The sequence below is a fragment of the Octodon degus genome, unplaced genomic scaffold (assembly GCF_000260255.1).
Source record: "Octodon degus isolate 3935 unplaced genomic scaffold, OctDeg1.0 scaffold00237, whole genome shotgun sequence".
Lineage (NCBI taxonomy): Eukaryota > Metazoa > Chordata > Mammalia > Rodentia > Octodontidae > Octodon > Octodon degus.
Genome location: NW_004524813.1, coordinates 1,056,289 through 1,068,552, shown reverse-complemented (window position 1 = coordinate 1,068,552; position 12,264 = coordinate 1,056,289). Strand labels below are relative to the sequence as shown.

General features: G+C 39.5%; 1 protein-coding gene across 1 annotated transcript in view; it reads left to right on the top strand.

Moving 5' to 3' along the window:
* Nucleotides 1–12,264, top strand: part of LOC101565073 (ephrin type-A receptor 6) — a 1,186,195-nt gene that overhangs the window by 642,767 nt on the left and 531,164 nt on the right.

Here is a 12,264-nt window from a genome sequence, read left to right as displayed (position 1 = left end):
GTGTTTTTGTAATTTCCCATTTCAATCTCAGGATTACGCTTGCGGCTTTTCAATTGGCTGACACTTCTGTAAGCCCTCTGTGCCTAGATTCCCCCCTATAGGCACCCCCTCAAGCCAGATGTGCTTATACGTGGGGCATTTCAGAAATAGTTGGGGTTGGGGTGTGTGACTCGGTCAAAGTGTGCATGATAACTAAATGGGTTCATCACAGTCTTAGTGTGGATAATGAAAGTCCCCCCCCCCGGGTGTGGGTGGTACCAGTCATAGATCTGTTTTCTGGATGGAATATGCATGGAGAAAGGAAGGCAGGCTTGCCATTGGCTGCTATGTCGTGCCTCCTGCCTGCCATCCTGCAGGCTGTCTCTCCTCCATGATACCTCTCCGTCGTGCCACTTTATATTGAATCCAGCTGCCTGTAGTCTGGCACTTCTATGAACTGTGACGCAAAGTAAACCTTTTCTCCTTCACTTGCGGGTGTCAGGTATATGGTCACAGCAACAAAAACTAACGAAGACAGCGTTTGGTACCAAGAGGGGGTCCTTGCTGCGTTGCAACCTGGCCATGTGGTGTTAGGGCTTGTGTGGAAACATTTTGGGAAGGTTTGGAGATGCTGGCTGAGGAAACAGCCCTGGAGTGTGAAAGCTGAATTTTTAACTTCTTGTCAGAGTTCAGAAGGCCAGAATGTGAAGACACGCTCCAGTAAAGGCCAGGCTCAGGAGGCTTCAACTGGGAATAATGACCGTCTTGGCCGGCGTGCTTTGGCAGTAAGTTTGTCTGCACTGTGCTCCTACCCAGAAACTTTGCTGGAGACTGAGATTAAGTGCAGCGCACTAACTGACCTGGGGGAAGCAATTGCAAGGCAGTATAATGTTGAAGCCATGGCGTGGCTATTGCTGATAGCTTTTAGCCAGATCTGCATTGATGATCAATACCAAGGTGCCCAGAAAAATAGTTTCTAAAGATTTCTAAGTTTAAACTAAAAGATCCAGTAAAGTTCTAGCCTACAAAGATGGAGCAGAGGAAAAGTTACTTGCTAAAAGAGAACAGGACAATAGAAAAGATGGCCTGACGGTATCACAAGAACCAGGAGGACAGTGTGCTTTGCAGCCTCAAGCTTACAAAAATGCAAAACTGTGCCCTGAGGACAAACTCTCCAGAGGGCCAAGTTTCAGAATGGCAGCCGTCTAGAGACTCTGTTGCCAGGACTGGTTTCCTTGATCCAAGCACATGAGCTCTACAGCCAAGAGGGGAGCTGGCAGCAAACCTTGGCCTCATCCACATGGTGCTGATTTTAGGTATGTTAAGAATGCAAGAGTTGTGGGGTCACGAAGATTTCCACTCAGATTCCAGAAGGCTTTCCACTGCCTGGTAGGCCAAACAGTGTGCCCCTGAGAGGGCAGTGTGTGAACATCAGTGTGAAGCCAAAGACACAGTGGAAAACCCTCAGTGGAGACGCTAAGCACATGATCTGTCTGAGGACGGGTGCCAAGAGTGAGCAGCCCTGGTCCAAGAGAAAAGGCACAGCGGGCAGTGCTGGAGGGGCAGAGTCGCCCAGCTACGAGGGTGCACCTCTTGCCACCAATTGCCCTGGATGCTAGACGTGGTGCTACTGGATTTGACGTTTGGTCTTGTCTTGGTGTCATTCCTTTTTATTTACCTATTTGTACATTTTAGGATGGGAGTATTTATCTTGTACCATTGTATATGGAGAGTGTTCAATTTTCTTTTCATTTGTACAGGGGATTGCAGCTGACAGTGTGCCTTCAATCTCAGAGGGCACTTTGGGACTTAGACTTTTCAGCAATACTAAAACTATTAGGACTTTGACAATACTTAGAAATAGATTAAAGGCCTTTTACATAAAGGGATGTGCATGAATCTCCTGCAGGGCCTGAGGCAGCGTGTTATGGTTGTCTAGATGGCCTCTGAAAGCCGCATGTGCTCCTAAGTGGGGCACGCAGAGCTGACTGGAATTGGGGTGTATGGCGCTGGGATTAGGTGTGTTGATGAAATGCACTGAGCAAGGTCTGGTGTGAGTAGCAGCATCGCATGCTAGGAGTGGATGGCTCCAGTCCATAGCCGTATATCCCGGGTGAAGACTTAGGAAGAGACTTAACTCGAGCTTGCTGCTGGCTGCGGCTTTGCTGCCTCCCGCCCGCCATTCTGCAGGCTGTGTCCCTGCCTGCTGTGATGGCCCTCGGCCAAGGCTCCTTGCCTCGGAGCCAGTGGACTGCAGACTGAGACCCCTGCAAACTCTCAGCCAAAACACACCTTTCTACTGTAACTCCTGTGCATCGGGGATTTTGTGCCAGCAAAAAGGAAGAAACTAAGATACAATCTCTTTTATAATGCTTTCTAATTTTATATCACTTTCAATGTACCTCTAATTCCAAATGGTAACCTGCTGGGTACAGTGTACTTTGTCTTGGGAGGCATTTGGGGAGATTATCTGGTATAACATTAGTGAGTCAGTTCAACTAATTAAACAACTATGACTATGTTCAAGAGCCATTAAAATATCCCAATGAAAAGTCTATTCAGATATAAAATATTTAAAAATCAATACACTTAAACTACAGAAGGCCAAAAATAAAAAGGAACACAGCAGGCGCAGCCAGAGGCTGCCTGTGCTCTTCCCCGGCCAGCTTTTTATGCAACAGTGTTGTTTTCACACTTCTTCAATAATTCATGTATGCTGTCGCAAATTCAACGTGCTGACTTCAAAGCTCGGTGTTTACGTGCCTTTTGCTTGGCCACACTGCCGTACGCTGGAGAACCCTGGACCCATCTGGACCCATCCGGAACACAGGAAGCCTTTCTCTAACAACATTGGACAGGATCAAATCTCAGAAATTACCTGTTTTTCTGAGACAAATATCAGTTAGCCTCAACGAAAACATTTTAATTTGTGCAGTCTTCATCACATGTTATTATTTGAAAAAGCAGACTAGTAAGCACTGACAAATTGGAAAAAGCTCTGCCTGCGTCTACTAAAATGTCATGTGTGGTTAATTCTGAAGCACATAGAGTGTTATACATACACTCACTGAGGTAGAAAAATAGTTCAACATTATTATTATTATTATTTTTTTTTTTTTTTGTGGAACTGGGGATTGAACTCAGGCCCTTGTGCTTACCAAGGAAGCGCTTATTCTAATAAGCCATCTCCCTGGCCCCATAAATATTACTTTAGCATGTATAAATTCAATGATTTTGACAATACACGTCTATACAGAGATGGTATCATTTTATGAACCATATTATTTAATTAATGAATTTTCTACTTTATCTTATAGAGCATAAATGGTATTTAAAGCTAATAAAATATATTTATTGGTCTTATATTTGCTACATTTTTAATTTTTTGAGGTATTCAAGTTTCAGGGCTGATATATCTTCACAATGAAAGAATTAATGAAATATAAAATACTGAAATAAAATATAAAAATATTTTTGAAATTATAACTTCATTCACTAATTAATCTCTTTTTAAAAATCTCCATAGATCCAAGCAGATATTCATTCATTCATTCATTGAACATTTTTAATTAGCTTGTTATTATACACAGGCATAGTCCAGCTGCCTGAAATAATGGTCAACACTATTTATGAATTTTTTAAAAACCATATGCAAGCATATAAATAAAAACTACTTCCTACAGCCAGCAAGATAGCCAGTGGACTATGCACTTGCTTTGTCAAGTGCAGGGGCCAGGGTTCAATCCAGATATGCTGAGCCGGGATGAAGTGAGGGCGTGGTGGCACATACCTGTAATCCCAGCACTAGGGAGGCTGAAACAAGAGCCATGTCCAAGCTGTGTAGTGAGACCTTGCATACACACACACAAAAAGAACACCTACTTCTTATGATTCCTACAATAAGCAAATACCTGTTTACAAAAACAGGTAACCTATTTTGGCTATAAAGGTCAAAGAACTTCTCTTGAAAGGATCTTGAAATTCTCTGAGGATGAAAACAAACAGCCCATGTGGACAGAATTACAGAACTAGAAGAAACACACACAGTGACTTGTGCAGAGTCGGCCATGCTTGACCGATGGCACTCCCGGCCAGCCTGCAGCACATGATGGAGCAAATGATGAGTACGTTTGTCGGAATCTTGGCTCCCAAGACCTAGAGCCTGCAGGTAAGTTTGGATTGCATCAACTGAATTATTTCTTGAAAATATGATTCTTCAGCTGTGTGGAGATTGGGTCAATTGTTAAAGAAATAATCCAGTAAAAAGGCTTTTCTACTAATTCAGTCTAGAGAAAAGGTGGATTGAACTGGTGTGGTGGCAATACAGATGAGGAGAAGTGGATGGAGTCAGAGATGCTTTTAAATAACCCTGAGAAGACTTGCTGACAATAGCTTGAATATATAGAAGGAAGAAAAATGAGGCGCCATGACGGACCCCACAATTTTGTCATTAGCAATTGTATAAACGGCATTTCTAGTTAGGGACATGAGCAAGACTGCAGAAGGCTCAGCAATTGCTGGTCAGGCCTACATGGTTGGGTCAGTTTCTTGGGTCAATCTGATGTGGTTTCCGTCTTGCCTTCCTTTCTCGGCTCCTTAGGCATTCTTCTTTCATAGGATCCAAAAGCCTGACTGATATGATGAAACACAGCAGGACTGTACTGTGACTTCTCTGCCTCCTTCATACAATTGACATGCTTAAAATCAATGTGTATCCTTACTTTTCGCAGGTGTAAATAATATCTAGACTTTTGATCTCCAGTTACTTATCAAAGTTGAGAGGATGTTACATTTTTTTGGCTGGCTCAGCCACCCTGAGGGCAGGGCTGGCGCGGCATGCGGTGCCAGGGACCAAACCGTGCTCCCCCCAGCTCCCTAAGCTTGCCTAAGCAGATGCTTTAGACCACTGAGCTGTCTCGCTGGCCCAGATGTTATTTTATGTTCAAGTTGTTTCTATGTAACAACAACAACAACAAAAATCAGATTTCATCTTCTACTTTATTTCCCCAAAGACAGTAGTAACAGAGACAGTCCTTACAAGGTCTACAGAAGTAAAAAAATACTTCTTTGTTAATGTAGAATTGAAAGTCTGACATTAGAATGCTGTTTCTGCCCTCCCCATCCCCTTCTCTCTCCCTGCCATGTTTTTAACAAATAATAGCTTATGCATCTTTTGTGATCAAACTACACTGAAGTATGAGGTTTATAATTTGCTATGTCAAATAACTGGTGTAGAAACTGTGATTTTTGTGTTTCTGCTACCTTCCATCTTAAAATTCAATTTTCCTGGAAATTAATACAAAACTAAATATTAATAACTGTTCATTCATTCACTAATTCCTCTAGCAAATGCCATATGCCAGCCTGAATAGAGAAAGTCCCTTTTCCCTACCAGGCCACGCAGTGAGATAGAAAAATATTCAGGACTAACACACATCTCCCTGATATTTTTTGTCTGAGACTGTTGACATATTCTTGATGTAGCTAGAAAATTAGCTGTACTTTAAAGTTTACACACTAAGGCGTTTCAAAATATATCCAAGAGTCAATTTTCATAGTTCTTGTTAGACAATATTTGTTAAATGCTATCCAATTCATGAAATTAGAATAAATTCAGGGGAATCTAAAGAAAAGGAGGGAAGTACGTTGTTCCCACTATATACGAGATTTTTATTTTATTTCATTGCCTGTGAGGTGACAGTTGGCCCAACTCCATGCAGGATGACGCTGAAAATTTTCTAGCATTTATTGAGGCTAAGCATTATGCTACATGAACTATAAGTGTTATCTGATTTTATATTGGAAGCAATATTGTAAAGCAGCAGTTGCAGTCACCATTCTCATCAGAGAATCTGAAGTTCACTGGGTTGGCATAAATTGCGTAAGATGGTGGAGCTAATGAAGAATAGCGCGGGATGGAGGCAAGCTTGGTGGCTGCAGTTTCCGATGCGTCCTCTCCCGTCCTCTCTTGGATGCACCAAAGACAGAGAAGTGGATCCCGTGTGTAGTTGCATTGCATGGTTACACATGTGTGCTTCCGGCAGGAAGTCCCGCATTCACCTGAAGGACTCCGTGTCCCCAAGTGTATTCCCCACACACACCTACGCTGTCACAACGTTTTCCCTCACACACTTCAGGTTGAAAGTGCAGTAAATTTAAGATTTATGCCAATTTTAAAATTAATTTCTTTAAGCATATAAGGATGTAAAGTGTAGCAAAACAAGCTGTCATATTTTAAGGGGAAGTTATCAATTGATATAGTCTCTTTAGAAAGCAAGTCGTTATCAAGATGCTTACAGCTTTCCTACAGTCTAGCAGTTCTACTTTCAGATGTATGTTTTTATCACATTTCATATGTGGCCAGAGAGATGCACGCAGATATTCACAATGCATAACTGGGTTTAATAGCAAAATTTGAAAAGAACGTAGATAGTTCAATGAATGAATAACTCTTACAAGAGTCACACAATGAAATATTACACAGCAGTTAAAATGAATCAGCTAAGTATATAGTCATTAACATAGATAAACTTGGAAATTAGAAAATATAACACTGAATTACATACTAATATACTATAATATAATGTACTAATATATCTTATTTTAAATAACATTTAAAAGAACACCACACAATTATGTAGGACATGTTGCATAGTTATAAATCATAAATAAAACAGTATGAATCATTTAATTGATATATATGTATATACTAATTCTAAGCATATGTAAGCATTAATGAAAAATATACACCATCACCAGCTAAGTGATTATTTGAAGGACAAAAACAAAAAAAAATTTAAGGAGGTTATAACTCTATTATCTGGAAAGAATTCTTTTAAGTACACAAAATCAGTACACCAAACACTGGTTCAAACCCTCCCACTTGATAAAACTAGCTGCTGATACCTAGATAGGTATATTAGGTTTATTAGGTTCTTAATGTGACTTTTTAATATATGTATTTGGTACAGGGCCTACAGGCTCTCACTACACAGACCTGGCTTGTAGTGATTCTCCTGTTTTCAGCCTCCCAAGTGCTGGGATTACAGGCTTGCGCCACCACACCCAACCTCAATCACTGTCTCAGAGCACCCGGGGGCAGAGCTGGCACGGCACACCGGGTATCGAACCCCAGTCCCTGTGGTGATGTGATTGTTTAATTTGGCTATATAAAATTCTATAATAAAGAACAGGCATGCACTGGAACTGTTTTCTTAAGAACATTTTTGTGATTACACTATAAATTAGGATGGTATTTTCATGTTTTGTTACTAGCGCCTGTTCCTAAAATTTAATTTTGGCATGAGAAGTGTATTTACAACCCCTCTATGCAGTGGGTGTTCTCCTATGAAGCGCCCTGTAATAACGTTAGATACAAACATTTTAGATGAGATGTAGTTGTTCATTTCCAGCCTTGCTGCAGTCTCCAAGCACACCATCGCTGCAATTCCGCATGCTGAAATTCAATCTTCCGACGGCAGCTTAGCCATAAAATATCAATCAAAACAAGTCTGAGGAGATAAGCTGGTGCCAGGCTTCTTTTAATGAGTCAGGTGGTTGGAAATTTCAGCCCACAGCTACCGTGATCACATCCATTCCTTAGTTAACAAGGAAAGTAAGTCATTTTAAAATACAAGGCAAAATCTGAGCATTATTCCACAAGTCATTTACTTTTGATGTTAGAAAACTGATCCAAGAATGGCTTGTTATTTCAGTTCATCAACCACAAAGTCAGTTAACTACTCGGCTTTTTAGGAAACAGTATTAGTAACAAGAAATTCTCCTTCTAAGGTAGTACAATGCGTTTTCAAAAAGGTCATTTCTAAAAGAAAATTCCATTTGATTCTGAATTTACCTTTTATTGCTTTTGTGCTTTTTGTTGCTAAAACTCCAGTATGCTCGTAGATTTTAAATGACATGAACTATGTCAATTTATATACTTGTATAATGTGAAGTTTTCTTCCCTTGAAAAACTTCCTTTACAGTTTTCTCTTATAAATAAGTCATTTCTATTATTTGATATGTAAAATTGTTTAAATAGAATTTGCATAAAACATTTTACGTTTGTTTTTCTTTTTCTTTCTTTCTTTTTTCTTTTTGTGGTATGGGTGATTAAACTCAGGATCCTGTGCTTGCCAGGCAAGCACTCATTCTACTGAGCTATCTCCCTGGCCCCATTTTACATTTTAGACTATATAATTTTTAAACACACAGAATTCTTAGTTTAAGTATAAGGAGGTATTTCCCTGTTAGATGTGTGACTTTGGTTTGTTACTAATAGCTACAATTTTCCAAGTTGTTCAAATACAAAAAATATATTCTCTATTTTTATTTTCCCGTAGACAAAGATTAAGCTTTATGAACTTCTGTTTCTCTCTATACTTTCTATATCCTGAGTTCATTATATATTTTAAAAGATTATAAATTAAGGCAAAGCTCCAGAACTCAAGCATGTCTCCACTATTTCTAAATTGATTCCCATTTCTAGGTTTCCATACTCATAGTATTTTTATAATTTTCCCAGTTAACCAATCTTTTTTTTTTTTTTTTTGGTATTTTAGGGAAGGGTCTACAGGGTGTTCAGGGTCTCACTACTAGATCGAACTCAAAATCTGTCTGTTTACAGCCCCCCAAGAACTGGGATTACAGGTGCGCACGCGCCCCAGGAGCAGGGCCAGCATAGTAGGCCTGGGGATTGAACCCCTGGACCCTGCATCTGCTTGCAGGTGCTTTAATCCACTGAGTTATTTGGCAGGCCCCCCAGATAACCAATCTTGAAGCCTTTATTCTTCTATGTGTTCTTTCTTCCATTGTTAATATGCTGACTTTAACTCCTCAACCATTGATCAGTACCAAGTTAACCATCCTGTTGTAGCAGCTTACTATGTCTCTTTCCCAGCCCATTTTAAAATGTTGCCATGTGCCCACTGTGTCCCAATCTTGACAAAACATTCTATATACTAAGATGTTTTCCCCACATATTTTTCATTGCTAAATTTAAATTTTCACATTATATTCTATTGGTATAAATACATTTTGATTGGCTTCCAAGACTGCATGAGCTCAGCCAACACTTGTTATGCACATATACTTTCATGAAACAAAAGTTTATTGAGACCCTACTATGTGTTGGCCCATGTAAGCACTGGTTGTACAACACTGAACAAAGTGAAATTGGTTCTTCTTGCACTACCCTTTTATTCTGTACTTTTCTTATTTCTTTTTTTTTCATTCATGTATTTGGCACAGGGTCTCACTATGCAGCTCCAACTCATAGTGATCCTCCTGTTTTCAGCCTCCCTGCACTGGGATTATGGGTGTGCACCACCATGCCCAAACTTGGTGGCCTGATCAGTGCACCCCGGGGGTGGGGCCTGCGTGTCATGCAGGACCGGGAATTGAACCCTGGTCCCTGAAATTGCAAAAGCAGGTACTTAGTCTGCTGAACTATCTTGCTATCCCTCTTATTTCTTTCACAATAAAGGCTCTTGTTCCCTACAACCAAACCTTCCAGTCGATGAAATTTGAAAAATTAATGTCGTATCTCTACTCACACACATCATCCTACTCTATCATCTTTTTCTTCGTGCATATTTGTAAAAGTGGGCATTTTTTAAAATTTATGCCTGGCTTAACATGCCCTGCTCTGTACATATCTAATGGAAGGCTAGTCTGTTTCCCATTACTAAGAACATATTATGGAAAAAACTCCCCCCTTCACAGGGACAGTTCTGTGATTGCTCGTGCTCACTGTGCGTCTCAGTAATGTGAACAGGAGCATGCTCAGAGGATTTGCCGGCGTGTGCTTCATGTGCAAAACCAACATTTTGTGAATACTGAAAAACATTAGATGTATTCTAGACCATCAAACAGTCAGGCTTCGTTAAAAAAATTTTAGTACACTTGGGGATGTGGTTAATTTTTGGTTGACCAACTGATGATTCATTGACCACATGTGGCTTATCCTTCATCCTACCAGTGGAAGCATTGAATTGCAGCCATTCGCTTCTCATTCAGATAAAAAGAATTCTGTTCTTTGTTGTTTCATTTTTATTTCCCTGCAGATTTCTGCTACAACAAAAGGAATATTTATTTACCCATAAAAGAATGCAGAATTTTGATGCTGCAGGTATGAATGTCTATGGTGCTATTTAGAAATGCATATTTTAAATTAACTATTATAGTAAGGGTGAACATGTTTTAAATGAAAGTCTATCAAGGATATTTGGCAAAAGATTTAAATTTTAGTAACTGATTTTGACATCACCAGTAAATGCCAAGAAACATTGCTTTTACAGCAAGTTCATGGAAATGTTCAGATAAAATATTAATGAATTTTCTACTAAAAAAGAAGTCTCTTATGGTCTTGTTTGATGACCTTTGCTTCAATAGGCTCCCATCTTTGCTGTAACTTGCTGTTTAGATGCTCTGCTTAGATGAATAAAACATAGCATTTTGTTCTTTGTGTTTTCTAGTATATGTGATAGCTAATAGAAAAATAGACTTTGAGGTTTTCAAATGAAGTAAATGGGATTAAGAAAGGCATTAAGGAATCTTTGAAGATAAGTTTCTCAGCAGGATATTTGTCAAAGGGTCTGGGATCTGTCCTGATGTATGCACACCCGGTAGTACTCCATTGCTGTGTTCTTTCATATAGCTAAACAACCTTTAACGTTAGGGTTCTGCCCCAGTCATAAAATCCAGCAACTGAGGTTCTATACAAAGTGAGGCCAACAATTCAGTCATACACAATTAAAAATGTTATGGACATAAAATCAGTCAAATAGGCTATCATTTTCTACATCATGAAAACAAACAAGGAGGGGCCAGGGAGATGGCTCAGTGGAATAAGTGCTTCCCTGGCAAGCACAAGGGCCTGAGTTCAATCCCTGGTTCCGCAAAAAAAAAAAAAAAAAAAGAAAACAAGGAAACATGACTTTGAATAATTTTCAATCAAATGTACTTTACAGATGGAATGTAGTTTCCATATTAGTATTCATGCTTTTGTCTTTAGTTCTCAAATTCTTTGAGAAGAAAGTGGCACGTACTAGTAATATACATTCAGGAAATATTAGTAAGTACATGAGAAGTCCTCCAAGGATGTCCTGAAGATTTAAAAGTTCGCTAAACAGTCATAAACTCAGACGTACCCTTCAAGCACATAAGGAATCGTCTGACCTAAAGAAAACTGCCACATTAATTTTTGAGGTCATAGAATAGCACTGTAGCCATTAATCAGTGATTTACTTTGTGGCCTTACCCAAAAGTGTATTCTACAGTATTTAACTATTAGTTAAGACTGCAATATGGAATACTATATGGGCTCATTAATGATCCATGTGTAAAGTCATGTGAAAATTTGTGCTTCTTTTTGAATTCCCCAAATATGCTTTTCATTTTTTTTTAATAATTTTTTTAATTTTTTAATATACTTATTTAATGTGTGTGTGTGTGTGTGTGTGTGTGTGTGTGTGTGTGGCCAGCTCAGCCCACTAGGGGGTGGGGCTGGCTGGCATGTGGTGCTGGGGGATTGAACCGTGGTCCCTATGCTTTGCTGAGCTTGTTCTAAGTAGGTGCCTTAGACCACTGAGCCATCTCACCAGCCCAAAATATGCTTTTTATATGGGCACTGGCATTGCATTTCCCTGAACTAAGAGCAATTTCACAGCTAAAACTGACATCTATGCACCACAGCAAGAAAAACTGGAAAAAACATGATCTATATTTTGTTACCAAAATTTTGCAGAATTAAAACAGGTAAAATACCAAATTCATATTGTTAATATTGTTATTAAAAACACAAGGGCCGGACAAATAGCTCAGTGGATTAAAGTGCCTGCAAGCAGGCGCAGGCACCGGGCGGTCAGTCCCCAGGCCTGCTGTGCCAGCCCCCCGCTGAGACAGCAATTGAGATGGGGTGTGGTGGTGCACGCCTGTAATCCCATCTCTTGGGATGCTATAAACAGGAGGATCACTACAAGTCCAAGCTAGTAGTGAGACCCTGAATACCCTGTAGACCCTTCCCTAAATACAAAAGAAAGAAAAAGAAAGAAAGAAAGAAAGAAAGAAAGAAAGAAAGAAAGAAAGAAAGAAAGAAAGAAAGACCCAAGTCATGCAAATTGAACTCAAGAATGTTGGTGTAATTTCTAGAAAATTCAGCTTGTCAGTAGATAGCATAAAATCAGTGTATGTTTAATTGATGTACAATCAACATGGAGAATTCCAATAGTTTATTAGTTTGAATAAACATTTGACTTTCCTGCACTTAGCTTTTATACTACCATT